The sequence below is a fragment of the Megascapheus bottae genome, chromosome 8, assembly GCF_031878675.1.
Source record: "Megascapheus bottae isolate mThoBot1 chromosome 8, mThoBot2.hap1, whole genome shotgun sequence".
NCBI lineage: Eukaryota > Metazoa > Chordata > Mammalia > Rodentia > Geomyidae > Megascapheus > Megascapheus bottae.
In genome coordinates, this window is record NC_143516.1 from 23,352,880 (window position 1) to 23,378,751 (window position 25,872).

The following is a 25,872-nucleotide window of genomic DNA, read 5'->3' on the forward strand; positions in this document are numbered from 1 at the left end:
CAGTTCTGCTGTTAGTATCAACTCCACTGTCGACACTCTAGCTATGGGTTAGAACTTGAATGTCAGCTGGGCATGGTGGCTCATGCCTGTAATCCTAGCTACTCAGGAGGTTGAGATCTGAGGACCAAGGTTCAAAGCCAACCCCAGGGAACAAAAGGACCTGACACTCTTATCTCCAATTAAGTCTAGAAAACTGGAAGTGGGGCTTAGCTCAAGGGTAGGGCGGTAGCCTTGAGTTTTAGAGCTCAGGGACAATGCCCAGGCCCAGGGGTAGGGTGGTAGCCTTGAGCTGAAGAGCTCAGATAAAGTGCCCAGGCCAAGTTCAAGTAACATCACACACACACACACACACACACACACACACACACACACACACACACACACACACACACAGAACTTGAGTGTCCTCCAAAGTCCTGTGTGAGGATTACTCTGCTACATGGTACTTTGGGGAAGAGGATAGAATCTTAAAGAGGAAGAATCTTAAAGCATCTTTTGGGAGGAGGTATGCCCTTGTAGAAAATAGGGGAACTCTGGCCCTTGCTCAGTCTTGTGTTGTTGCGCATGAGGGTGAGCAGTTTGACTCTGCCATATATTCCACTAACATGTACTTCCTTACCACGCTTCTGACGCCAAACAGCTACTGACCATAAATCAGAACCTCCAAAACCTTAAGCCAAAATAAACCATTTCTCTGTAAGTTGATTCACTTGGATATTTTGCCATAGTGACAGAAATCTGACTAGCAACATGCCACAACCAAGTCAAAGCAACTGCAGCTGATGTCAAGCAAGAAAATCCTACATGGAAGGTGCCATCTCTAACTTTCCATGTCCAGCTCCTGTGAGTGAGACAGATGTAGCTGTTCCTGTTTTTGTTTGTTTTTTATCTTTTGTTTTGGTTTTGGGTTGTTGTTTTTTTATGCCAGTCAAGGCTAGTACTCTACCACTTGAGCCACAGCACCACTTCTGGCTTTTCTATGTATGTGGTACCAAGAAATCAAATCCAGGTCTTCATGTATGCTAGGCAAGCGCTCCACCACTAGTCCAAAATCCCAGCCCTGTTCCTGGTTTTTAGTGCTACATCCTCGATTTCAGCCAGACATAATGTCATAGAGGCCAGTCTGGAAGACAATGGTAAAAACAGACATCAAACAGATCCTTATCCAAACTCTGCTCTTTTTTTTTTTTTTTGGTTTTGGTTTTTTGTGGAGTTTTTTTTTTGTTTTGTTTTGTTTTGTTTTTTTTTTTGTCAGTCCTGGGCTTGAGCTCAGGGCCTGAGCACTGTCCTTGGACTTTCTCAAGGCTAGAGTTCTACCACTTGAGCCTCAGCACTCTACTATTAGGCCAAACTCCCAGCCCCAGCTCTTTCTTCTTTAACTCTGCATTCTTTCTTACCTCTTGGGTAAAATACACTCCTAGAGGTTGTAGTCCAACAGGCTTGTGTAGACATTTACAGGCAAGGAAATCAGGAGAGCAAAGGAAAGCCATGAAGCAACTCCATGGTCAGGTGAGGGCATTGACAAGTTTTGCAGTGTCTAGGGGTCAGGTATATATACTCTGACCTTGAGTCTGACACCTATTAGTTCTATAGCCTTTGGAAAATTATTCATTCCTTTCTTGCCTCTGATATTCCCTCATCTGTGGGCTGAAGATAACAGCATGTGCTATGTGGGGGTGTTAGAAGAACTATATGAGTCAATACATTTTAAAGGCTCGGAGCATGACATTATAGGGAAGTTACATGGATTTGAATCACCTGATTGGGCTGAGGCACAAATGGTAGAATGCCAAGCTAGCACAAGAAAGTCCTTGATTTCAAATATAGTCCAAAGGAAAAAGAAAAAAAAATCCTATAGCAGAAAGAGTAGGAGAAACATTAGGACTTCTCAGCACAGGCAGGAACTTTCTGAGTGAAAATCCAGAGCACAATAAATCAAAGAAGGAAGTGGTAGATGGGACTGTGTCAAGCTAAAAAAAGTTTCTGTATGGCCAAGGATACAGTTAACAAGCTAAAAAGACAGCTCACAGAATGGGAGCAGATCTTTGCCAGCTATACATCAGATAAAGGCTTAATGTCTAAAATATAGAGACAATGGCACATGAAGAAATGCTCAACATCTTAGGCCATAAAGGAAATGAAAGTCAAAACACCTCACCCCAGTTAGAATGACCATCATCAAGAATACAAGCAACAGATGCTGGCATAGATGTGAGTGCAAAGGAACTGCTAGTGGGAATGTTAATTTGTTCAATCATCCTGGAAAGCAGTATGGCAGCTCCTTAAAAACCTAAACATAGAACTACCCTATGACCCAGCTATTTCACTTCTGGGCATTTATCACAAACCAGGATACAGTAAAACCACCAGCATAAGCATGTTCACTGTAACGCCATTCACCATAGCCAAGGAATCAGCCCAGAAGCCCCTCAGTGGATGAATGGATCAAGAGAATGTGATGTGTGTGTGTGTGTGTGTGTGTGTGTGTGTGTGTGTGTGTAATAAAATTTTACTCATATACTAGAATTATAGTGAATCACTTGCAAAGATATGAATGGACCTAGAAAAAAACCTCAAATGAAGCAAGTCAGGCCTAGAAAGAAAATGGATGCATGTTTTCTATCAAATGTAGCACACAGAATTAATTTATAAATATAAACAAGTAAACACTTTGGGGAAGTATCCAAATATACGTAAGTAGATTAACTAAAGTATGGTAGCTTCAGGGGAGAACTCAACCAGTATAATTCCTTAGAAAGCTGAACTCACCATCCAACAAAATAAACACAGGGAAATTGGTACTTGGAAGGTGGGGGAGGAAGGGAATTGAGATCAAGGAGAGGAGATAGAATAATGAAGAGAAGAAGAGGGAGAGAATACAATAAAAAATTCAATGCATATCCTACAAAATGAAGAAAAGGACATGGCTGGGAGGGATGAGGAGAAATGATGTAAAGGTTACCATTGACCAGGATCATTGTATTCATAAACCACTTCGTTCAATGCCAACCCCTTTGGACAACTACTTTAAGATAATAATAATAATGTAAAAATAATACTAATGAAATGGATTCTGTGGTATGGAATAAATGTCTGCATTTAAACGACATGTCTGCCATTTGCTTAGCATTTATTTTGGTTTGAAAGTAAAAGCAACTAATACAGCCCCAAATCTAAAGCATTCAAAAACCATAGAATGAAGGAAAATATATGTTCCCTGACAGTCCAATGTGGGTGAGAAGGAACTGATCCCCTGTTAGGTGAAAACCTGCCAGTCTCTCCTCTCACACTAGGGCTGCACTGTATGACTTCAAACGCCTATGCCAGTTGAACTTGTTCCATGGCTAAGGATGGGCCTAGAAAGGTGACTGAGAGGACAGCAAACTAGCTCTCCTTCGATTTGCCTTAGGAAGCTGAGCGTCAGGAGGAAAGGACACAAAGCTGTAGTGAGGAAAGTCAGGCAAAATGGAGGGGAAAGCAGAAGTGATTGTGACAGAGTGAAATAGGCAGAGATAGGAGAATGTCCTAAAGGAGTGATTTGACTCATGTGTGTGTGTGTGTGTGTGTGTGTGTGTGTGTGTGTGTGTTCAAAAATGTATTCAGTCTAATTCCCCAAGCGTAAATGGGGGAAAAAGGAAATCTTACATAGTTGATACAATTTTTTCTCTACAATGCTTAGTATATCCAGATCACCTTGACTCAGTGCTTAATTTAGAAAATTTAAATATTGTGAGTAGCATATATTGAATATTGCAGCAAAAACTCAGCCTGTCTCCAGGCTGTCAGGCCCTAGGGATACTGTAGGCCATGATACCATTTATAGAGCAGCCTCGTTGCCTGTCTTCCAGGCTTTGGATCTAGTTCAGATTCACTGGCAGCTCAGCACGTTGTGTTCCAGACATGGCCACTCTATCTGAAATTGTCTGCGCACAGAAGCTGAGTGCCACCCCACTAGCAAACACACTAATACCATCTACCTCCCGCTAGGGTACTTTTGTTTCTAGCCTCAGCTTCCTCCAATTCTTTTTCCTTGCTAACAATCAGATGACCTTTGTTATTTTGTTTATTTGCTTGACTGTTCTGTATTAAGATTTATATCAATATAAGTTGCTTTAGAAAGGCATTCAGATTGATTAATATAATTCAATTTATTTATCTTCTGCAGTTTAAACACAAGGCTGTACATAACTCATGTATAAGTGAAATAAATAGGGCTGGGTTTATTTATTCAGCTATTAAAAATGTGTAGAAAGTGTCCCTTAAATATTTTCAAAGCAGGCACAAAGAACCATGAGTGCTTTTCTCTTAAAATGAAAAATAAAATATATGGAAGCTTAATGATTGATTCAATGGAAATAATTTGTAACATTTAAAACTTTCCAGCAGTTGTTGTGTGGTCTTGGTAATAATACGGATATTAAATAAAGGCACACGCATTTCTCCTGTTTACCTATGGTATGTCAGCTCATTTCACTGGACTACACAAATTCTCTGAGAAGATAAAAGTTAATTTTCCTTTCCTACATGATCTAAAACTTGCTTCTACAATATCCCTACTAAAACTTGCTCTCGGTATTTGTTCATTGTTTTCATTGCTTATAGCACAATGTCTTGAAATATGGACTTGCCTGGTCCACCCTCAAGTCTGCCCTGGTGTTGACTCTTCATGTACCTGCATTAGCTCTCTGTGCCCCAAAGACAAGCACCCTGTTCCCACAACATCGCATGAAGTCCCCACCATGGGAGAGCACTAACCGCTCATACAGACACTATCCTGCCCTACACCGGTGTCCACCAGGCCTTCCCACTCAGTCCTCAGTCTTCAAGAGGCTGTCCCTGAACTCCTAGCCAAGGCAAATCTGATGAGGGCAACCCCACAGTTTCCTGCACTTTTCCTCTTGGCCTCCCTCACACTTGTGTTCTTCTATCCACTTGAGTGATCATCTGACTGATGATATTTAGTCCAGCAAAGACACTCACTCAGTTTTGTCTTCTGTAGCTTTTCCAGCATCTAGCACAGTGCCTGGCATACAACCAATAGTCATTAGACCATTATTGGATGAGCTAACAGATAAAATGGACACCTTGTTCATCGTTGCTTTCTCATCTTGCTGTTAGGTGAAAGGTATCCATAGATACGGTGGTGGATATATCTAAGTTGGATGGAGGGCAAAAAAAAAAAAATCCTTTAGTAATTGATGCAGCTTTGTTCCTACAGAGAAAATGGTCCACCTGGACAAAAGCTGAGGGCTGAGAAACAGGGACAAACACTGCTTCTGCACAGTCAACAGAGATTTTCACAGCAGGCTATCGCTCTTTCTCTCTTTTCTAGAAAACTATTGCATACAGTGGAGAAAACTGAGGAGGTGCTGGGCGGGGGGCCATGGGGAGTTAGAGGAAGTGATGTCAGCTGATATCTTAGGAGTCAGGTCCTCAGAGGCCCCCAGCAGGCTGCATTTGAACTGATCACATCTTCCCAGCCTCCCTCCTCGGGCACACCAAGCTGACAGAGCCCCGGCTTTGAGGAGCTCCAGAGGAAATGGTGTTGCCAGAAGCACCAGGAGACCTTGGTTTCTTAAAGGCAAGCGACATGCTGTTTAAATTTATGTTGGCCTTCAACTGCCACCAAGGCAGTCCACTGAAAAGTTAATTTCCAGTTCAAAAGAAAAAGAAAACATCTTGAAATGAATCCAGCTGCTTGTTTCAGTTCTCATTTAAAAAAAAAAAAACAACTCATTGAATCGAGCACATTGATTTTTTATGTTTTAGAAAAATAAAATAAAAGGGCAGAGAGGTACATCGCCAAAGATAATTATGCAGAGGGGGAAAATCCAGTCTAATAATGAAAATATCACTGCTGGTGGAGAGCTCCTGTGTTTTAGAATCTTAGGTGAGGCCTATGGAAGCCCTTTAGGAACTGAGGGAGGACAGAGATTGGGACAAGAAGGTGTTTTGCAGCTTTGGGGGAGCAAGTGGCCCATTAGAAACGAGTGTCTTCCCTCACTGTTCTCCCAGTTGTTCAAGTTTTGGTCTCTGCACTGAAAAGGGGAAAAAAATGTTTCTCATAATAAATTGCAACTTAGTGATTGCACTGAGATGCAAATTGTCCAGGTCTCCTAACGTAAAATATAGATATATATTATGTCTAATAAGAAAGCCAAAGCTGGGCTCATTGGCTCACGCCTATAATCCAATCTACTCAGGAGGCTGAGATCTGAGGATCTCGGTTCAAAGCCAGCCCTGGCATGACAGTCCATGAGACTCTTATCTCCAATTAATGACCAGGAAAGCAGAAGTGGTGATGTGGCACTCAAGGGGTAAGGCAGTAGCCTTGAGCTGAAGAGCTCAGGGACAGCACCCAGGGCCAGAGTTCAAGTCCCACGACCGACCAAAAAAAAAAAAAGAAGAAAGCCAAGAACCTGTATTGTATTTTTTTTTTGCCAGTCTTGGGTCTTGAACTCAGGGCCTGGGCACTGTCCTTGGGCTTTCTCAAGGCTAGCTCTCTACCACTTGAGCCACAATACCACTCCTGGCTTTTTCTATATATGTAGCACCAAGGAATAGAACCCAGGGCTTCTAGGTGAGCACTCTACCACTAAGCCACATCTCTGGCCCTGTATCGCATTTTTAATTTGCTTTCAGTTGGGGTTTTTGGAGGCAAAGTCTTACTATGTAGCCCAAACTGGCCTCAAACTCCTGAACCTCTAGCCTTAGCCTCCCAAGTGCTGGGATTTCAGGTGTGAGTCACCATGCCTGGTGGAAACAGTGCTCTTTGTGTTACTTACACTTAGTGTGTATTCCATTTTATTAAAACATGGAATCATTTGCTTTGGGGGTAGATAATGGCTGCAAAATGAACTTGAGAAAATGAATCTCAGTGGCTAAATCATGAACAAAACTAGAAACATATTATTATAGTAAAGAGCAAATGAAATTACACTTCTGTGATTTCCAAACCTAAACCTCCAAGCCTAATCCCTGTGCATCTTCTAGTCTTTCTGTCCACCTAGAACCTTCAGTTACTACAACACTAGCCATTGGTCAGACAAGCCTCACCCAGCCCCGGGGACTTTCCAGCACAGGACTGGGGAGAACCCTCCCTCAGAGACAGTATGTCCTCCCTGAGCCTGAGCACCAAGAGGAGAAAAGACCTACTGTGGCAGGCTTACCTCTTCCCCTCAAATTTCTGCCTGAGACGGAAGAGAGAAAACTAGAATCCTGCTTCTTCCCTTCCCCCTGCTTCTAGTTACTGTTCTTTGAAAACTTTACTGACATACAGAATGCACAAGAGAGAACTGATAAGAAGAACCTACAGAATTCATGCATACCTAGTAGTGGTGAAGACAGGATGCTCAGTACTGAGGGAAATAAGTGGAGGGTGGATTCGAATCTGCCTCTCACTCGCCAAGTGGTCTCTCTCTGACTCAGCCATCTCTTTTTTAACATGGTGCTGTGGATGCCTCGGAGAGCAATGGAATTTGGGAATGACACACTGGTCACATAACAAAGTGTCAGGAGCAGTCGCTGTACAATTGAATCTGGACCTCCCTACCTGGCTAAGGAGAGGACTCACTCGTCCACACTCATTGCTGGGCTTCAGACATTTTTGCCTTTTGTTTTCAGCCTAATTAAAATTGCCTTTAACTTTATACAAATGATTAAGCTTTAGTCATTATCTAAAAATATATCACTGGCACTATTTGGCATTTATACTCCTTGCTAAGTACGTGTTCAAAGAAGAGCACTTCAGTCCTAATTGTTGCAAATTGGCCTGATGGAGTCACTGCCATTAGTGCCAACAGCAAGTGCCATTAAAAATTAAGTCTTTGTAAGCAGAGGGTGAGTTTTCTTCAAAGGAGATTTACTTTGTCATTAGGCTTTACGTAGTCTATGATTAACAAAATTTTACATTAGGCTAGTGAGTGTTATCTGCCTCCACCTCTGGGAAGCTGAGTTGGCTGTTCTCTTCTCCAGCCCTCCCCCCCCATGGGTCTGCAGCCTCTGCATGCTTCACCTCCCTGTCATCACGCACTTCCAGAGTGCAGCTCTGAGTCTGAGGGCAGCAGATCCCCAGCCAACAGTCACCAGTTTGAAGACAACCTCATAGCGCAGTCTGGGAAACCTGAGACTTATCTCTTGGAGCTCTGCAGGGAGCCATCTCTAGTGAGTCCCTAAGCAGTAGATCCTAAGCCTCTGATCCCTGAAGCCATCTTGCCAACCACTTGGGGGAGATGCCGCTCAACAAACAGAAAGCAGAAGTGGTGCTGTGGCACTCAAGGGGTAAGGCAGTAGCCTTGAGCTGAAGAGCTCAGGGACAGCACCCAGGGCCAGAGTTCCAGTCCCACCACCGACCCTGACTCAGTCGAGGCTCCCTAAACCTGCCATTCGTAAGTCTCTCTGACCAGCCCTTGAGAGCAGTCCAGCCCTTGAGAGCAATATATCAATAAATTCCTCTTCTGCTTTCAGCTTATGTATTTTTGTGTGGTTTTAATTGGGTTTGTGACACTTGTAATTGAAAACATGGTAATTCATAGCCCTATTGAAATTCTGATTTTCTGCCTCAGTAAATGAGAGAGGGGGTGGGCTCAGTGGTGTACACTTGAATCCAAGCTACTTAGAAGACATTAGCAGGATTGGAGTTCAGAGCTAGCCTGGGCAAAAAATAAAAAATAAAAAAATTTTAAAAAAGGTAGTGAGTTGGTAACATGGCACATGGGAGGTCTACTTCATTTGGAGGGAAGCAAAAGCTTTACTCCATTACCGAGTACTTAAACTGTCCATTTATTGGTTGTGGGTTTGTTTTTTTGCTTGTTTGATTGATTTGGTTTATAGCTGTATAAGATAGGATCTCATTCTGTAGCCCAGCAGGTCTCAAACCTGAACACTAGAGTTACAGGTTTGCACACTGATTACAAATAACTTTTAAGTGGAAAAGGACTCATCACATTTCTTAATTTTTAAAAAAATCTATTTTGATGGACACTTTTTATCCAATATAAACTAAGCTTAAAAATTTTTTTTCTCTCTCTCCCTTTCCCTTTCCTTTTCTCTGGATCTCGTCTGATAGGAAATTAAAAATATTCATCAGACTTCTTCAGAATCATTCTGAAGTTTATCAATATCTGCCATGTGCCTATCCTTCAGCCTTCACAGAGACAGAAACCTGTGGCAATACTTTTACCTTGGCCTTAATGGAATGCTCCTGATTAATTTCTAATTTAGGAACGGGTATGATTACTTCAGACTATTTTTCCACTGCCTTCTACATGCTCCCACTATTAGAAGAAGCCACCATGTGCTCTGGAAGATCATCTACTCAAAGTTGTCTTTAGCAAAGAAAAATTGTACTCTTAATGGCCTCATATGTGAGTTCAGTGCTTTCTCACAAGTGATATAATTAAGCAAATGGATGAACTTTGCAATCTTCCATAATAAATCTTGCTACTAAAAATAACTATTGCTTACTACTTTGGAATATTTTAAATTGCTTTTCTTTCTTTCTTTTTGTCAGCCATGGGGTTTGAACTCTGGGCCTGGGCACTATCACTGAGCTCTTCAGCTCAAAGCTACGACCCTACTCCTGTGCCTGGGCACTGTCCCTGAGCTCTAAAACTCAAGGTGACTGCCCTACCCCTTGAGCCACAGCACCACTTCCAATTGCTCTTCTTTTAAAGTAAATAGAGAACATAGTCATTAAGGTGGAGAAAAATAAAACAGTCTTAAGTCATCATTTCCATACAGAGCACTGAGTTATTGTATATGAACACAAGTATCTTTTGAAATGCATCATCTCTACCTAAGAAGTTACAGTCTTCCTGACAAGCTCAAAACTGAGACTAGCTGAACTGAAATTGCCAAGAGGAGCAATCTTACTTTGCCTATGTCAGCTCCATCTCCATGCCAGCACAATACAATGCCAATAGCAATTACCTGTCACTTCTCACTCAGAGAGAGAAAAGGGGTAGAACAGTAGAACATACATGTATGCCAATTTCTGTCCTGTCTGACATGGAGTACTGATGGTATCTGAAGCAGTTAAGGAGGAGGCAAAGAAGAAGGTCTCCTTACTTAGTCCAACATGGTTCTGTGAGGTTGGGAGTGTGTGTGTGTGTGTGTGTGTGTGTGTGTGTGTGTGTGTGTGTGTGTGATCTGTTGTTTCTCCACTGAGAAATGAATACAGCATGTTTCCAATATCCTAGCTCACAGACAGATGTCAGATACCAGAATAAAGAATTTTCAGGTTCAGTAAAATTAAAAAAAATATAAACTCTTTTAATTAGAAAGCCATACATCCTCAGATGTCCATAGATGATGTATCCATAAAATAATCAGACATTAAAGCAAATGTAAAGGAAACAAAGAATCCAGGAAGCAGAATACAACTGCAGGACTAAAATAAATCTCACAACCAACCATAAAAAAATGGCCTATGTGTCAGACAAGTAATTCAATAATCATTTTAAAGAAGCTTATCGAGTTACAAGAAAACTCAGATAAATAAAATCAGGAATGTGGATATGAATTAAAATTGATACCTTAATAAATAGATAGCAACTATTAAAAAGAACCAAACAGAAATGTTGCAACTAAGCAGTACAATAACTAAGCTGGAAAGTACACTAAAAGGATTCAGTATCAGAACTGCTTTATCAAGCAGAAGAAAGCATCTTTTAAAGTAAGAATCATTTAGAGGAGTAAAACAAAAATAAAACAGCAAAGGTTTAAAACTGGAGCTTGTGGAATATCACCAACTATTCCATATGTGTTACGGGATCTCCAGAGGAAAGAGAGAAAAAGGCAAAAAGCAATAATAGGTGAAAACTCTTGAAGTCTCAGCAGGAAAATGAATAGGAAGAACTAGTGAGAACAGTGAAGAACGGTGAGATGTGTTGTTATCAAATTGTGAGAAGTCAAAGACAAAAGAAAAAGAATTCTGAAAGTAAAAAAGGAAAAGTAATTTGAAATGTACCAACAAATCTCCATAAGACTTTTGGTGTATTTAGGCAGACCATAAGGAAGTGGGAGGATATATTCATAGTACTAAAAGGGAGTGGGGAATGGCCTGTGAAGAATTCTATACTGAGAGAAAGTCTTTCTATAATGTAAGAGAGCTAAAGACTTCCCCAAACAAACAAAGGCTGAAGGAGTTATCACCGTTGGAACTGCCTCATAGAAAGTGCTAAACAGAGTTCTTTAAGTTGAAATAAAAGAATGCTAAACAATAGCATGGTAGCATGAAAAAGAATAATTAATTATACACAAATAGAGAATCTTGTAAGAATGCAAATGGTGAGTCAGGTGCAGTGGCTCACACCTGTAATCCTAGCTACTCAGGAGGCTGAGATCTGAGGATCAAGGTTCAAAGCCAGCCCTGGCACTAAAGACCATGAGACTCTTTAAAATATTTTTTTAAATCTCAATAAATAAATAGGTATGCCTTGAATTCAGTCCTCAGCTCAATTAAACAAAAAAAATAGATGTTGGTGGCTCCTATAATCCTACTCAGGAGGCTGAGATCTGAGGATCCTGGTTTGAAGCCAGCCTGGGTAGTCAAAAGTCCATGAGACTATTATCACACACACACCAGAAATGGAGCTGTGACTCAAGGTGTAGAGCACTAATCTAGAGAAAAAGAAAAGCTCAGCAACAATGTCCAGGCTCTGAGCTCAACCCAGGACCAGCACCAAAAAAAGAAAAAAAAAAAAAAAAAAAAAAGTAAAGGATCCCACTATCCTAAAGATGGGTCAACTATCAAGGCAAGGGAATATGGATGGAAATATACTTAAACACTAGTTGTTACCTAACATACTTACTTAAACCTTTCCTACCAGCAAGTACAAACAAATATCTGTGGGCTGCCTTCTCCTTACCAACATGATACCACATAGAAAGTCACTGGTGACAAGACAGGCACCGCTCCTGTGTGTACTGCTATAGGAAAGACAGGAGATCCTGTGAAAACAAATAGGCCACATAAATTCAGCGGTGCAGACCACTATAGAGAAAGTAGAAGAGAATCACGCATTAGGGAAGGAGGGAAGAGGAGAAGCAATTCTGGGGAGGCAGCAGAGAAGGCCTCTTGGAAACAAGCAGCCTGAGGGTTAAGCTGTATGTAGACAAAGTCTGCTGGAAAGACCATGGTGAGAAGTCGAAGTGAACACAGTGGGTCCTGTGGCCTTGTTACGACCGAACTCTTTTGTAAGCATTTAGACAGCGATTGCATTGGCAAGTTGGATGATGAATCTGGACCACAGGCCTGAGGCCAAGCCAGGGACCTCAAAGTGGAGATGTAATTCGGCTTTGTTTTGAGTTCTCTCAGAAACAAACCAGAGGCAACAAACAGTTGCCTCTAGACAATTTAAAGCAATTAGATTATGTGAGAACTACAGGAAACATTAGCTGGGAAAGGGAAAGGAAATGAGGCAAGGGAAGGCATGGAGTTACAGGAACACTTTTCAGCCACTTACCAAAGTAGAAGATAACAATTTAACCCAGGAAAAAACAAGCAAACAGCAATGCTCAGAATAGCGTCCCCTAAAGGATGTCAAAGGCAACCTCCTGAGGTCATTAGTCAAGGAAATCCTACTGGCCTGCAGCACAGTCAAGTGGAACAGGCCAGTGTGGGATAAGGCTCAGAGCTTCGGGCAACAGCAGATGGGAATCAGACAAGCTTCAGTAAAAGGTCCGAGAAATATAGGAGTGTCACCAGCAATGTCTGCCCCATCTTTTGGGACCATCAAAAGTGGACTGTTGACACTTGAATCCAGTTCTACCACTTACTAAATTGTAAAGATATAATTAACTAAACTTCTCTGAGCTTACTCATTCATTGACCAGGATGACACTCACCATGTCAAAGGGGCTAGGGCAAATTAAGTCACTCAATACTTCTATACAGTTCTAAAAATAGAAACCCATATGTGAGATGGAAAAGTATTTGCTACAGCTATTACCATTGTCACTGTCACTATTGTTATTTTGGGTGTTGAGATTGCCTAGCTCTCTCATTTGAAAACATCAAAGCTCAAAGCTGAGAGTATTCTACATTGGAAAACACTGGCAAAGGAGAAGAAGAAGATAAGATTGGTGAGGGAGGAGAAAAACAGGTAAATACAGTGACATTGGTAAGCATTTCAAGAACGAGAGAATTCCTTCATACTAACAAGATGCTCAAGCCCAGAGTTTGCCCCTGGAGTGGCAAAAATAAATAAGTAAATAAACCGAGGAATTCTTATCCCCCAAGTCACATCTTGAGCCACTGCCTATAAGAGTCTTCAACAATTGGTGCATTTCTTGTTGTTTTCTTACAATTATTGTTTGACTATCTTTCCTATCCTTAAGAACCCTTCACATTATTTCCCATGCTAGCAGCTGTCAAGCCTCCTCAACCTTCACCTTCACAGGCTCGCTTGAACTTAATCATGGGGACATGAACTTATTTTTACTGGTTATCCTTCACCTGCTCCTTCCGAGCAATGCCTGGCTCACAAGACTTCTGTGTGGAAACCGACTGACATAAAGAAACAGAGGCTGGGTACAATACATATTGGTGAGGATGGCAGCTGCGTTTATTACTGGGAACTGCCAGTGTCCACGAGTCAAGTCCTACTGAATATTGTCAATAGAACATGTGTGATGCGATGTGATACGGTCTTGACTGGGTATTCCAAGTTTGTGGCCTACCTTGATAACCTGAGTCACCTAACAGTATGAGTAAATCCTCTTTGATTTGATCAATTGATGTCCTGAGTCGTCTGAGGTTACCTGCTCTATCATACTTGTACACCTACTGGCTGCTGGATAGGAAATGGGAAGATGAGCACTAACTAAGGAGTCAAAGCTTGAGCCCACTAGCTAATAGAATTGACAGTGCGGCCTTGTCTGTGAAGCACATGCACCAAATGGATGTTCTACAGTTACTGCCATCTGCCCATGTTTGCTTTTCAATAGTCTTTGTTGGGGCCTAGCCTCCATCTCTGAGGCCTGATTCTGGCTCAGCTGCAATTAAAGGGCTTTGTCCAGGCATTTGGTCTTTTGCATACCTCTCTTAAGGCTGTGTACGTGACTCGATTGAACCCCCCGAAGTTTCGCGGGTCTCGCAGCAGCTCAAGTCTCGCGCGCTTTCCTGCACCTGTCCTGCCCACTACCTGAAAGCCCCACCCAGACCCTTAGTGGTAGCACAGGGGCCCTCTTCCTATTGGCTAGCTTCCCGGTGCCCACCTTCTCCTACCCTAACAGTATGTAACTAATTGTCTGACGCAATAAAGGAGGAGAGCATCAGAGAGAACAAGAGATCAGCAGAGATCAGCAGAGAGATCTGATGCGCTTTCATGGTTAACACTGCTTCTGACTCAGCGTGGTTCTTTCTTCCCCCGGTGATTGGGGGAGGGCTGGGTCTTCGACACTTACCATCTCGCTCGGCTCCCGGGGGACTACAGGCTGGCCCTGTGTGTCCCTCCCCGTTCCTGTGTTGCTGCCCCAGAGAGGAGCAACAGCTGGTGCCCCGTGTGAGGAAACTGCCGCCCGTGTGAGGGCTCCACGTGCTCGAGAAACTCACCGCCGACGAGCTAATCGGACTGCGGGTAAGTGTACTCCCATCAAATATGGGAAAGAACCTTTCTAAGAATGACCCTTCCCTGGACTCTCTTAAGCTCTTCCTTAAAAGTCGAGGGTTAGAGATTTTAGTTGCACAGACATGTAAAGTTTGGGATACTTTAGTTAAAATCGCCCTGTGGCTGCCAACTAGCAACTTGGTAGACTGGAATATTTGGGACAAAACTGAGCATCTAATCAGAAAAGCCCAGATTAATCAAGGGGAGATTCCTCCACGAGGCGTTTCTAGTTTTTCTCCTCAACTTTCCAACCAGAGGGCTGAGTCCCCTGGGGACACAGTTAACAAAGAGAGGCCAGATGCCTCCCTTACTCCCTGCGGAGATGCTAATCTCTCATTGTCTACTGAAAGGCCAAGTTCCCCTCAGGGAGATGAGAAGGAGCCACCCTTTGCTCCTCCCCCATCAAACCCAGGCCATGAGGCCTCAGTAGTCTCACAGGAGGGTCCGGGCCTAGTGTGCCCTGTTAGCTTCCCAACCCCCACAGCGCCAGGGTTCCATCCACCCCCAGTAGTCTCACAGGAGGATCTGGGCCTGCCAGGGCTCCATTCACCAGACAGGCTTCTGCACGGTGCTTCTGAGGTCTACAAGATATTGCAGCCTTTGAGTGGAAGTGTGTCAGAAAGGCCGGAGAGCGTGACCCCAACAGACAGTGTCACTAGTGAGGCACCATTTGAACCTGGCCCGGAGTCCTGCCAGCTATTCCTGGTTAATATTGACCCGGGTGGTAACCGCCCTGCAACCGGGTATCCCTGGGAGCCTGGCGACCTTAAGGAACTCAAAAAAGCTGTCTTAGAAGTTGGCCCTAATGCTCCTTTGATGGAAGCCATCCTCCAAGGCCTTGCTAATCAACCATGTACTGCAGCCGATTGGATGGCTCTAGCCAAAGCAGGTCTTCCAGGCCCGCTTTTCATTAAGTGGTGTGCCCTGTATAAAGAAGAATGCCGCCAACAGGCGGAGAGGAACCAACACGTGCAACCTGTAATCCCCATTACTTTGGGGATGCTTGCAGGGACCTCTGATCAGTACTCAACGGGGATCCAGCAGGCCACCATCCCCCCTCCCTATCAGGATCAGATTACAGCCTAGTGGCCTGGAGAAAACTGGAGGAGGGTCCCTCTGAGTCTCCGATAGCAGAAATTAACCAAAGACCAGTAGAGGACCTGTCTACTTTTGTTGATAGAGTTGAGAAAAGCATAAAAAGGAAGTCTTTAAGCCCTTGGAACTCCCCAGTATTTGTGATTAAAAAGCCTAATGGCAAGTGGAGACTACTCCAAGATTTGAGAAAAATAAATGAGAGGATGGAACTTTTTGGGACCCCCCAAAGGGGGATGCCCTGGATACCTGCCATTCCTAATGACCAATATCTCATAGTCATAGACATCAAAGACTGTTTTTTCTCTATTCCTCTCCACCCGGAAGATACTGAGAAGTTTGCCTTCTCCCTTCCTTCATTAAATTATAAGGGCCCTGATTTACGTTTTGAATGGACAGTTCTACCTCAAGGTATGGCCAATAGTCCTCCTATATGTCAGGACTATATGTCTAGAGTCTTATCCCCTCTTAACGAGGAGACAGGCTCACTTTTCTATGTATATATGGATGATATCATTATAGGAAGCCCGGACACTCAGCATTTAGATTGTCTTTTTAATAAATGTCTCCAACTGTTAAAAGATAATGGCTTCCAAATTGCCCCAGAAAAAATCCAAAAGATACCCCCCTTTAAAATCCTGGGATCTGTCCTAACATTGGATGTTGTGTCTCCTTTAAAACCCCAATTAGCTATCCAAAATACTTATACCCTGCCCCAACTTCAAAAACTTCTTGGTGAAATTAATTGGATGAGACCATGGATTCCCATAAACACTGCAACTCTCACACCTCTTTTTGATCTCTTAAAGGCTCTTGATCTGACCTCCATAGTAACATTGTCAGCTGATCATAAAGAGGTTCTAAATAAAATTCAATTAGCTATCAATGAAGCAGCCTTAAAGAGGTATGATCCTGCTATGCCCCTAACGCTCTATGTCCTATCAGGACAGACTCTCTTTACTGCCCTTTTAGGCCAGGAAGGGGAACCTCTTCACTGGATTCACCTGTCAGTCGGAGGAACACCTAGAGTTTACTCCATGACTGACCAGATGGCAGATTGCATTGTCAAAGGACGAGACTTATCCACTCGTCTTTTTGGGAGTGAACCCCACTCTCTTATTGTTCCTTTTAGGATTAATGATTTCTCTTGGCTACAAAGAAATAATGCTAGACTTGCAATAGCCATGGAAGGCTTTCCAGGTAAAGTGGATTGTCATTATGGTCCCCATAAATGGATGCGCTCCTTTAGTCAGCTGGAGTGGCAACCTCCAAAACTTTTTCTAGGTGAAGCTGATCCCTCCTTCCCCACCGTATTCACGGATGGAGGCAAGAAGGGGGCTTCTGTTGTTATTTTCCCCCCAGGTAAAGGCAATTCTTCTCCTGCAGTGACCCTGTCTCATGAAATACAGGGCTCAGCGCAGTTTAAGGAACTTTATGCGGTGGTCTTAGCTCTATATGAGGTTACTGGTCCTCTTAACCTATTCTCAGATAGCCTGTATGTGGTCAATTTGTTACCTAACCTCATGGAAGCTCATATTAAACTCGATAGTAACCCCATCACTCCTTTGATGCTTCAAGCTAGAAATTTGCTCAAACAAAGGATTGCGCCTATGTTTATTCAACATCTGAGGGGACATCAAAGCCTTCCAAGTATTTTGACCGAAGGCAATGCCATCGCTGACCAGTTAGCCTCTAATCCTGAATGTTACACTTTACAGGAGGCTATCTCTTTCCATCGGCTCACGCATGCCAACTGGAGGGGACTACACCACCGATTTCCCCAAGTCGCTATTAAAGACCTAAAAAAGATTATTAGGACCTGCAAGTCATGTCACCCTTTCTTACAGGTTCCACCGCTCCAAATGGGCGGTGTTAACCCTCGAGGCCTTAGGCCTAATCATCTGTGGCAAACGGATGTGACACATTTTCCCTTTTTTGGAAAACTTAAATACATTTTTTTAACAATAGACACCTTTTCCCATGCCTGTTGGGCTACAGCCCATTCCGGGGAGAGAGCTAAACATGCTATCAGTCATTTTCTTCAATGTTTTGCTACTCTCGGATTGCCAGACCAAATAAAAACCGATAATGGTCCATGTTTTGTAAGCAAGTCTCTTGATGACTTCTTTAAACAATGGCAAATTACCCATACTACTGGCATCCCTCATAATCCCAGAGGACAGGTAATAGTAGAAAGATATAACCATGTCCTTAAATCTCAATTAATAAAACAAAAAAGGGGGAATACACTCCCCCCCCATGATCAGCTAAAGATGGCTTTGTTTACTCTCAATATTTTAAATTTTGCCAAAGGGGAACATCTCTCACCCTTTCAAAAACACTGGACAACTTCTATCCCCTATCGAACTGTCTATGTCCGGTGGAAGGACCCCCTTAATGGGGAGTGGAGGGGCCCTGACCCCCTCATTACAGCTGGAAGAGGATTTGGTTGTGTTTTCCCCACTGATGAAACAAAGCCAATTTGGGTCCCTACAAGGGATCTTAAATATTGTCCCCAAATATGGAGGGACCCCAATAATATTGATGAACACCCAGAAGGCTCTCTGCCTCCTGAGGATATCTCTCTCTCTCTTCTTTTTCAGAATAAATGATGGACCTTACAGTGCTGATCCTGTTTCTTCTTGGAGTCAAGATACCCATCATCAACATCCTCTGGACCGGACTGCACAGATGGCTACCCTATGTCCTTCCTTGGCCCTATACTCCTCTTCTTCTTACTCTTAACTTTTGGGCCCTGTGTTATCAATAAGGTTACAATTCATTCAAAGCAGGATAGAATCCATTCAGTTGATGAACGAATCCACTCAATTGATGAACGTACAGGTGCATTACCAGAGGCTTGCTACCAATGCCAATAACTCCTATGACCAAGGAGAGCCCAATGACGAGGAAGGATCCCTTGACTCCCCTTAGATGTCTCCCCGAGAGCCAATGACGGGTAAGATCTCTGGAGCGGGGACAACCTAAGACAGGCCCGGGGGTGATCTGTACTGTGGGACAGAAGGCCGCAGAGCGCTCAATGACGGGTAAGATCCCCTGAAGGGGACGACCTAAGACAGGGGTTTTGCGCGCTTGTCCCCCCCTGTTCTAATAAACAAAAAAGGGGGAATTGTTGGGGCCTAGCCTCCATCTCTGAGGCCTGATTCTGGCTCAGCTGCAATTAAAGGGCTTTGTCCAGGCATTTGGTCTTTTGCATACCTCTCTTAAGGCTGTGTACGTGACTCGATTGAACCCCCCGAAGTTTCGCGGGTCTCGCAGCAGCTCAAGTCTCGCGCGCTTTCCTGCACCTGTCCTGCCCACTACCTGAAAGCCCCACCCAGACCCTTAGTGGTAGCACAGGGGCCCTCTTCCTATTGGCTAGCTTCCCGGTGCCCACCTTCTCCTACCCTAACAGTATGTAACTAATTGTCTGACGCAATAAAGGAGGAGAGCATCAGAGAGAACAAGAGATCAGCAGAGATCAGCAGAGAGATCTGATGCGCTTTCATGGTTAACACTGCTTCTGACTCAGCGTGGTTTTTTCTTCCCCGGTGATTGGGGGAGGGCTGGGTCTTCGACACTTACCATCTCGCTCGGCTCCCGGGGGACTACAGGCTGGCCCTGTGTGTCCCTCCCCGTTCCCGTGTTGCTGCCCCGGAGAAGAGAGGAGCAACAAGTCTTTTCCTAGATTTTTAGATATGTCAAAATAGAAATCTCACTCTATTTTAATGTTATAATCACTGTGAAAATATTTATGATGCCATCAAAACGTCTTTGATTGACAGTGACTGAAATATAGCTCATGCCAATTCAAGAGTCTAAGGAATCCTGAGGAAAGGGCTGATTAAATCTAGGTTCCCCCACCATATCATGGAGACTGAATATTTACTTCCTTAAGTTGTTCTCTCTATTGGCTAAAAAAGTGTCACTCTATCGGTAACTTCAGACTAATACACTATTAGCTTAACAACAAAAGACAAAGAGACAGAATCCTTCCAAACTCACCTTTCCAGGGAGGATTTGTGCATCAACAAATTAGAAAATGTGGTCGGGAGTTTGGTCTAGTGGTAGAGTGCTTGCCTAGCATGCACAAAGACCTGGACTCGATTCCTCGGTACCACATACATAGAAAAAAGCTAGAAGTGGTGGTGAGGCTCAAGTGGTAGAGATCTTGCCTTGAAAAAGTCCAAGGATAGTGCTCAAGCCCTGAGCTCAACCGGAGGACTGGCAAAAAACAAACAAACAAAAACAAAACAAAATAATTAGAAAATGCCTTAAGACATATAGAAATTAAATCTATGATTTTCCAAGTGACCTGTATAAATCACATAAAATTATATGATTTCTAGTTATTTTCTAAGTATAAGGAGTAATTGGAGATGGAACTCAAGAACTTTTTAAATTGAGCATTAATTGACTTTATTGTTATTATAGAGGTGTTCAGAGGGACTACAATTGCACGAGCCAGGTAACGAATGCATTTTGTGAAGTATCTTCTGTTTCCTTGTACTCTCTCAGTCCTTCCCTTTCATCTCCACCCACAAGCTGAATTTCACTTTCATCAGTGTCCAGTGAGTTTTACTGCTATGCTTTTTCATCCTTTCTCCTTGAGTTCCATGCTCTTCCCCAACCCTTCCAAAGAAATAACCTTGAATACACTATATGCAAGGAAAAAAAATTATCAAAAAATAAAGACTATAAAATTTTAATAATAAAAAAGAAAAGAGAGATCTCTTGTTTCCATATCTTGGAGTTTGCTTTGGTATGTATATTATTTTATATAAATATGATGAGGTACTTAGGCATTGTATCTTGGTGTTTCTCTTCTAAGAGTCTTTCAGTGTGGGTATGCATATCTAGAATCTTGCATAGTTAATCATATCCCAGTGTGTTTTAGATCTAATTTCTGCATATGAGAGAGAACATGTACCATTTATCTCTCTGAGCTTGACGTACCTCACATAAGATGATTTGTACTAGCTCCATCCGTTGCCCTGCAAATATTATTTTAGTCTTTCTAATGACTATGTAAAATTCTACTATGTATAGGTGCCATGGTTTTTGGATCCACATTAAAATAAAAAGTTTCTGCACAGCTAAGGACATGGCTACTAAGCCAAAAGACTGGGAGATCTTTATCAGAAATATATCAAACAAAGGGCTAATATCCAATACATACAAGGAACTTAAGAAACTAACCTCTCCCAAACCCAATAAACTAATCACTTAATGGGCAAGGGAGTTAAGAAGTGATTTCTCAGAAGATAAACACAACACAGTGCCTAGACTGTATATTTGCTACTGTTATCAGAACTGGCTCAGAGCCAGAAGATTTACAGCAAAATGGAAAAGATAGAAGTCATTTCTTTGTTACTGCTGTTTTGTTTTGCTTTTGTGACAGCCCTGAGCCTTGAACTCAGGACCTGAGTACCTGAACTTCATTGATCAAAGCTAGGGTTCCACTGCTTGAGCCATAGCGCTATGTCTGGCTTTTTTGGTAGTTAATTGGAGATGAGTCTCACAGGCTTTCTGGTCTGGGCTGGCTTTGAATGGTGATACCCAGAACTCAGCCGCCTGAGGAAGCTGAGTAGCTTACTCTTTTTGGTTCTTTCATGTTTTCCTACTTAAATTATCCACCAATCAGAGGCAAGTGCTCTTAACATTCTTTACTCCTGAAATGTATCAGTGGGGCATTTCTTAATCAAAAAGAGATTAATAAGACTCTTTTACCCATGGTCAATTATTAGGGTGAGAAAAATCATTATATGGTAAATTTAGTTGTCCTCTGATGTGACCCAGATCTTTTGTCTCCCTCTCATTGTTTTCCAATCCATTCTAATCTCTATCTTACAGAAAGCTCCTGGCTTTCTGTTTTTCCCCATTCAGTTTTCAGTATTTGGCAGTCTTGGCACTGGGGATCTGGTGTGGAACTGTTCTGGGCCTCCCACTGGTTCTATTTACAACTGCTTACTGTTCCTACAATGCTACAGATGAATCCTCAGGCCTTTGTCTATCACAGATTCCTTTCTGGAATGTGTGAGGAGTGACCTAGATTTTTTTTTTTTTATGCCTACCAGTCTCTTTGAAAAAGCCATGACTTCAAAGGCAGAATCTATCCTAGAGAATGCAAACATAAGATTTCATCTGGGAGACCCTCAGAGAATTTATAACTTGCCATTTAATAGGATTTGGGGGGAGATTTTTGTTTTTTGCTTTTTTTTTTTTTTTGCATTGTCAAAGGAAACACATTCTGCCACAACAAACCACTTCACAGGCTCAGAGTGCAACATCGCATGGCTAAGAAGGCAAAAACAATCTCACCATCCATCTAGCTGAGTGCAAGGGCTGTAGTGCTTTATAATTACAACTCCTAAAAAGCTACACAAGCTGTTGTTGAAGAGAAGAGCCATGTAACCAATTGCAAACACTGCATATTTTTCTGTGTCCCTGGTCATTTTTTTTTCCCTAGGGCCTGGTCTTAAAGCAAAATCCCTATTTCTAAATTTCTTCTGAAAGTGTGATAAAAAAAAAAATAACCATCTCATTAGAAATTTCTTGCCACAGTCAGGCTGTTGCTGGGCATTCTCTGATTACCAACAGCATAATGTACCCTTAAGGCAGATCAGATTTATAAACTAGGACTTTGTAATCTTTATCTCCACAATTAGTCTGGGAATAGTACCTTGAATTCATTATGTTTTTCAAATTAATTTTAATTGATGAATTTTTCATGCATGCTGTAGAAAATAATCCATTTTGTGATGTTTCATTTGTTAAGTATTTGCACTCTGCTTCCTGGAAAACACAAAAAGTGATTATAGTTCATGGCTAGAACAGGCTAGAACAAAAAGATATTTTTAATGAAGACCTAAACTTAAAGGGATCAAATAGAAAAAAAATGATTCCTCATTTGGAACTCAGTCCCACTGCTAGTATTATATACAGATGATATAAAAATCAACATTGAACCATTGTTAGTATATGCACCTTCAAATCATAGTGAGTGTTTAGTGTAATTGTTCATGTGTCTATCAGTTCCACTAAAGGAAAAACTGCTCTCCTGAATTTTACCCTGTGACTCCACAGCCACATCTTGGTTTTCCTTTCCAGCTTCCTCCTGGCTGACCCACCCCATCCATCCCTTGCCTCTGCTGGCATGGTTTGGGCTCAGCCTAGTGACTCTCTGCCCTCACCTAGTCCAAATACCTTAGACAACCAACTCACCTAGTTACCAGATCTGCCTGTGAGATAAAGAATCCCAGCATGACCCAATGTTACACCCAGAGTTGGGCACAACTCTGGTCTTGGGGGTCCCCAGAGACCACCAAGGAGCCGAATCTGATGTAAGCACATGAGAGTCCTTTATTGCTAGCTTAAGCTTGGTCCTCTGCACACTTGGTTGCCTGGTGACACTAAGATGTCCTGAGCTCAGTTTTTCAGCAGCTTTTATAATGCTAGGTAAACAAGTCTAGGGGAATTCAAACTTAACATACACATACCTGGTTGACATTTAGGTTTTGAACATAACAGCATAGTTGGTGCATGCTGATTGGCTCACAATTCAAGTTTCAAAATCAAACTGCATTTCAAAATCAAACTGGGAAAGCATCCTTCTTGGTGGGTTAGTCAAGGGGCGAATGCCTTCTTGTGACTTTTCCAGGAAGGCGTGGGCCATCTAGAGTTTACGTGGTTCTAAGATGGCATCACTTTGGCTCTACACCAATCTAGTAAAAGTGGTAGGATAGTTTATTATGAAAGGGACACACTTTCAATGGACTGGAAGTGGATCATCTCTAGGGAAAGAATGACCATTATTTTTATCCTTCACAAGTTTTTATTGACATCTGAAGGGTTTGGTGCCTATTCAGGACCAGACATAGAGGCATAGTCACTGTCCCAAAGGTAGGGAAGGTTACATTTTATCTTTAAGGTGGGGATTTGGGAGAGGGGAGGAAGCAATTATTGCCCTGCGTAGGCAAAAGATTTGTTGTTTTAGGAACTACTTGCTAAGCCACTTTTGGCTGAAATGAAGCCTTTCATTAATTCTTACATGATGATTAGGTGTCAGGGCACTTCAAGAGGCTGAGAGCTGGAAGACCATGGTTCAAAGCCAACACAAAAGAAAAATTCTTGAGACCAATCTCCAATTAACTAGCAAAATGTAGGCTTGGATATATAACTCAAGTAGTATAGGACCCTATATGGCAATCAATCAATCAATCAGTAAAACAAAGCAAAGCCAAAACACAGTCTTCATGACATTCCATGACTCTGGGAAGGGAGGGGCTACATAACTTAATTGTAATGACTTCTCTCGTGATCTCATCTTCCATTTTAAGTTTCCTTCTCCTTTCCCCATCAATCATAGCTGACTACTACCTATCAATCCCGGATTGACCCGTGACCCTATATAAATTCCCCCAGGTTTCCTGAGAGCAGGCCTCCCTCAGGGCCCTCTACTATTCTCTCTCTACATTCGCCATTCTCATGAAATGGACCAGGCATTGAGCAGTAGATGAAACTCTGAGAAGCAAATAAGTGTGTTCTGTTCTTTGCATTACAGAGTCATCATCAAGCATCATAAGTACATTTTTCCCTTTTGGATGCCTGGCATAGATTGTTAAATTATTTACAATCCTTAGTTCATAGCATGTTATTATTGCCAATGATTTCTATAAGCTTCCCATTTTGTGTCATTAAGAAAATAAGTTAGATTGATTATTTACTTACATATTTTCCTGTTCCCATAGCTGATTCCTTTTCTTCCACTCCTCTGAAGAAAACTATTCTGGAGTGTTTATGTGAAATTTTCACTCAATGTGTTGCTACAAACAACTCATTGGTGTGTGTGGGTGGATATGTCTGTGGGGTGTGTGTGTGTGTGTGTGTGTGTGTGTGTGTGTGTATTATAGATCTCATTTTTTTCTCCCAAAATTATTTTTAAGATTCATAATGTAGCTCATCCTCCTGATGCCCCTGTCATATTCCAAGATTACTCCACTATTAACTCACTAACTCAGGACAGTGACCCTGGCTGCTTATTCTTATCATCCCCTGTATTCTGAAGATAAACTTGTCACCAAGATGTTAAGTATATGGCCAAAAGCTACAGAGCTAGTAGATAATAGAGACCAGGTATAATCCCTGACAATCCCAGCCTGTCCTTCTGTGGCCTATCTTTCCCTAGTCAGCATTTTCTCTCTTCCTCTTCCATTCTACACTAAAAAAATCAATAATACAGAGCAGGGTGGGGTTCTAAGGAACTATATTTCAGGGTGGGGTTCTGAGGAACTATATTTCTGCCTCTGCCACTCTTTAGTGCAAAGTCCACTTGGTTTACATTACCACAGAAATGTTCTTGCTTGTAACTAAATACTCAGTGGAAAATTATGAGACTGCCATGTTAAAATGTGAAATGACATGATCTGCATTAATTTGTATTGTTACTATAAAAATTATCACAGATTTGAAGCTTAAAAGAACATCTGTATTTTCCCATCATTTCACATGTGTTAAACTGATTGTTATGCCCTGGGTCTTAGAAGATTGAAATCAAGGTGTTAGCTGACCCAGGTTCTTGTCTGAATGCTCTGGTGTAGAAACTGACTCAAAATGTAGGCTGGTGGTTAGCAAGACTGTTTCTCATCACCATGGGGGCTGCATGCCTGTCTCCCTACTCGCTGCCAGCCAAGTCCCTCTCAGCACTTTCAAGCCACCTGCGCTGCACCTGCCCCTTCAAACCTGCAGCAGCCAGTGAAGCTCTTCAGCTCTGCCCTCCTGCTTCCCCGCTGCTGCTCCTCATGTCCCTCCAGGTAAAGTTCTCCATGATGAGCACTGATTAGAGTAGGCCCACCTCCAACACGCTCAGCCAACTCCTTATTTTATGGCCTGTAAGTTTAGTTAACAGTCACCAAGTCCTTGACCCTCTAATATAATGCAGTCATAAGCTCCTAGGATTAGGACAGGGACAATTTCTTTTTATTCGGCAGGGAGACAACTGACACCATGAAGTTGTAGCGACAACCTAGAGTCATCATTCCAAATACCAATAGAAGCAGTAACAACACTGTTAATAGGTGGTTCAGGAATTAAAGGAGATAGTATTGGTTAGGTGCTGACAACAGGAGTAAGTGCCATAGAAAAGCTTATTTGGAATGAATGAAGTTCA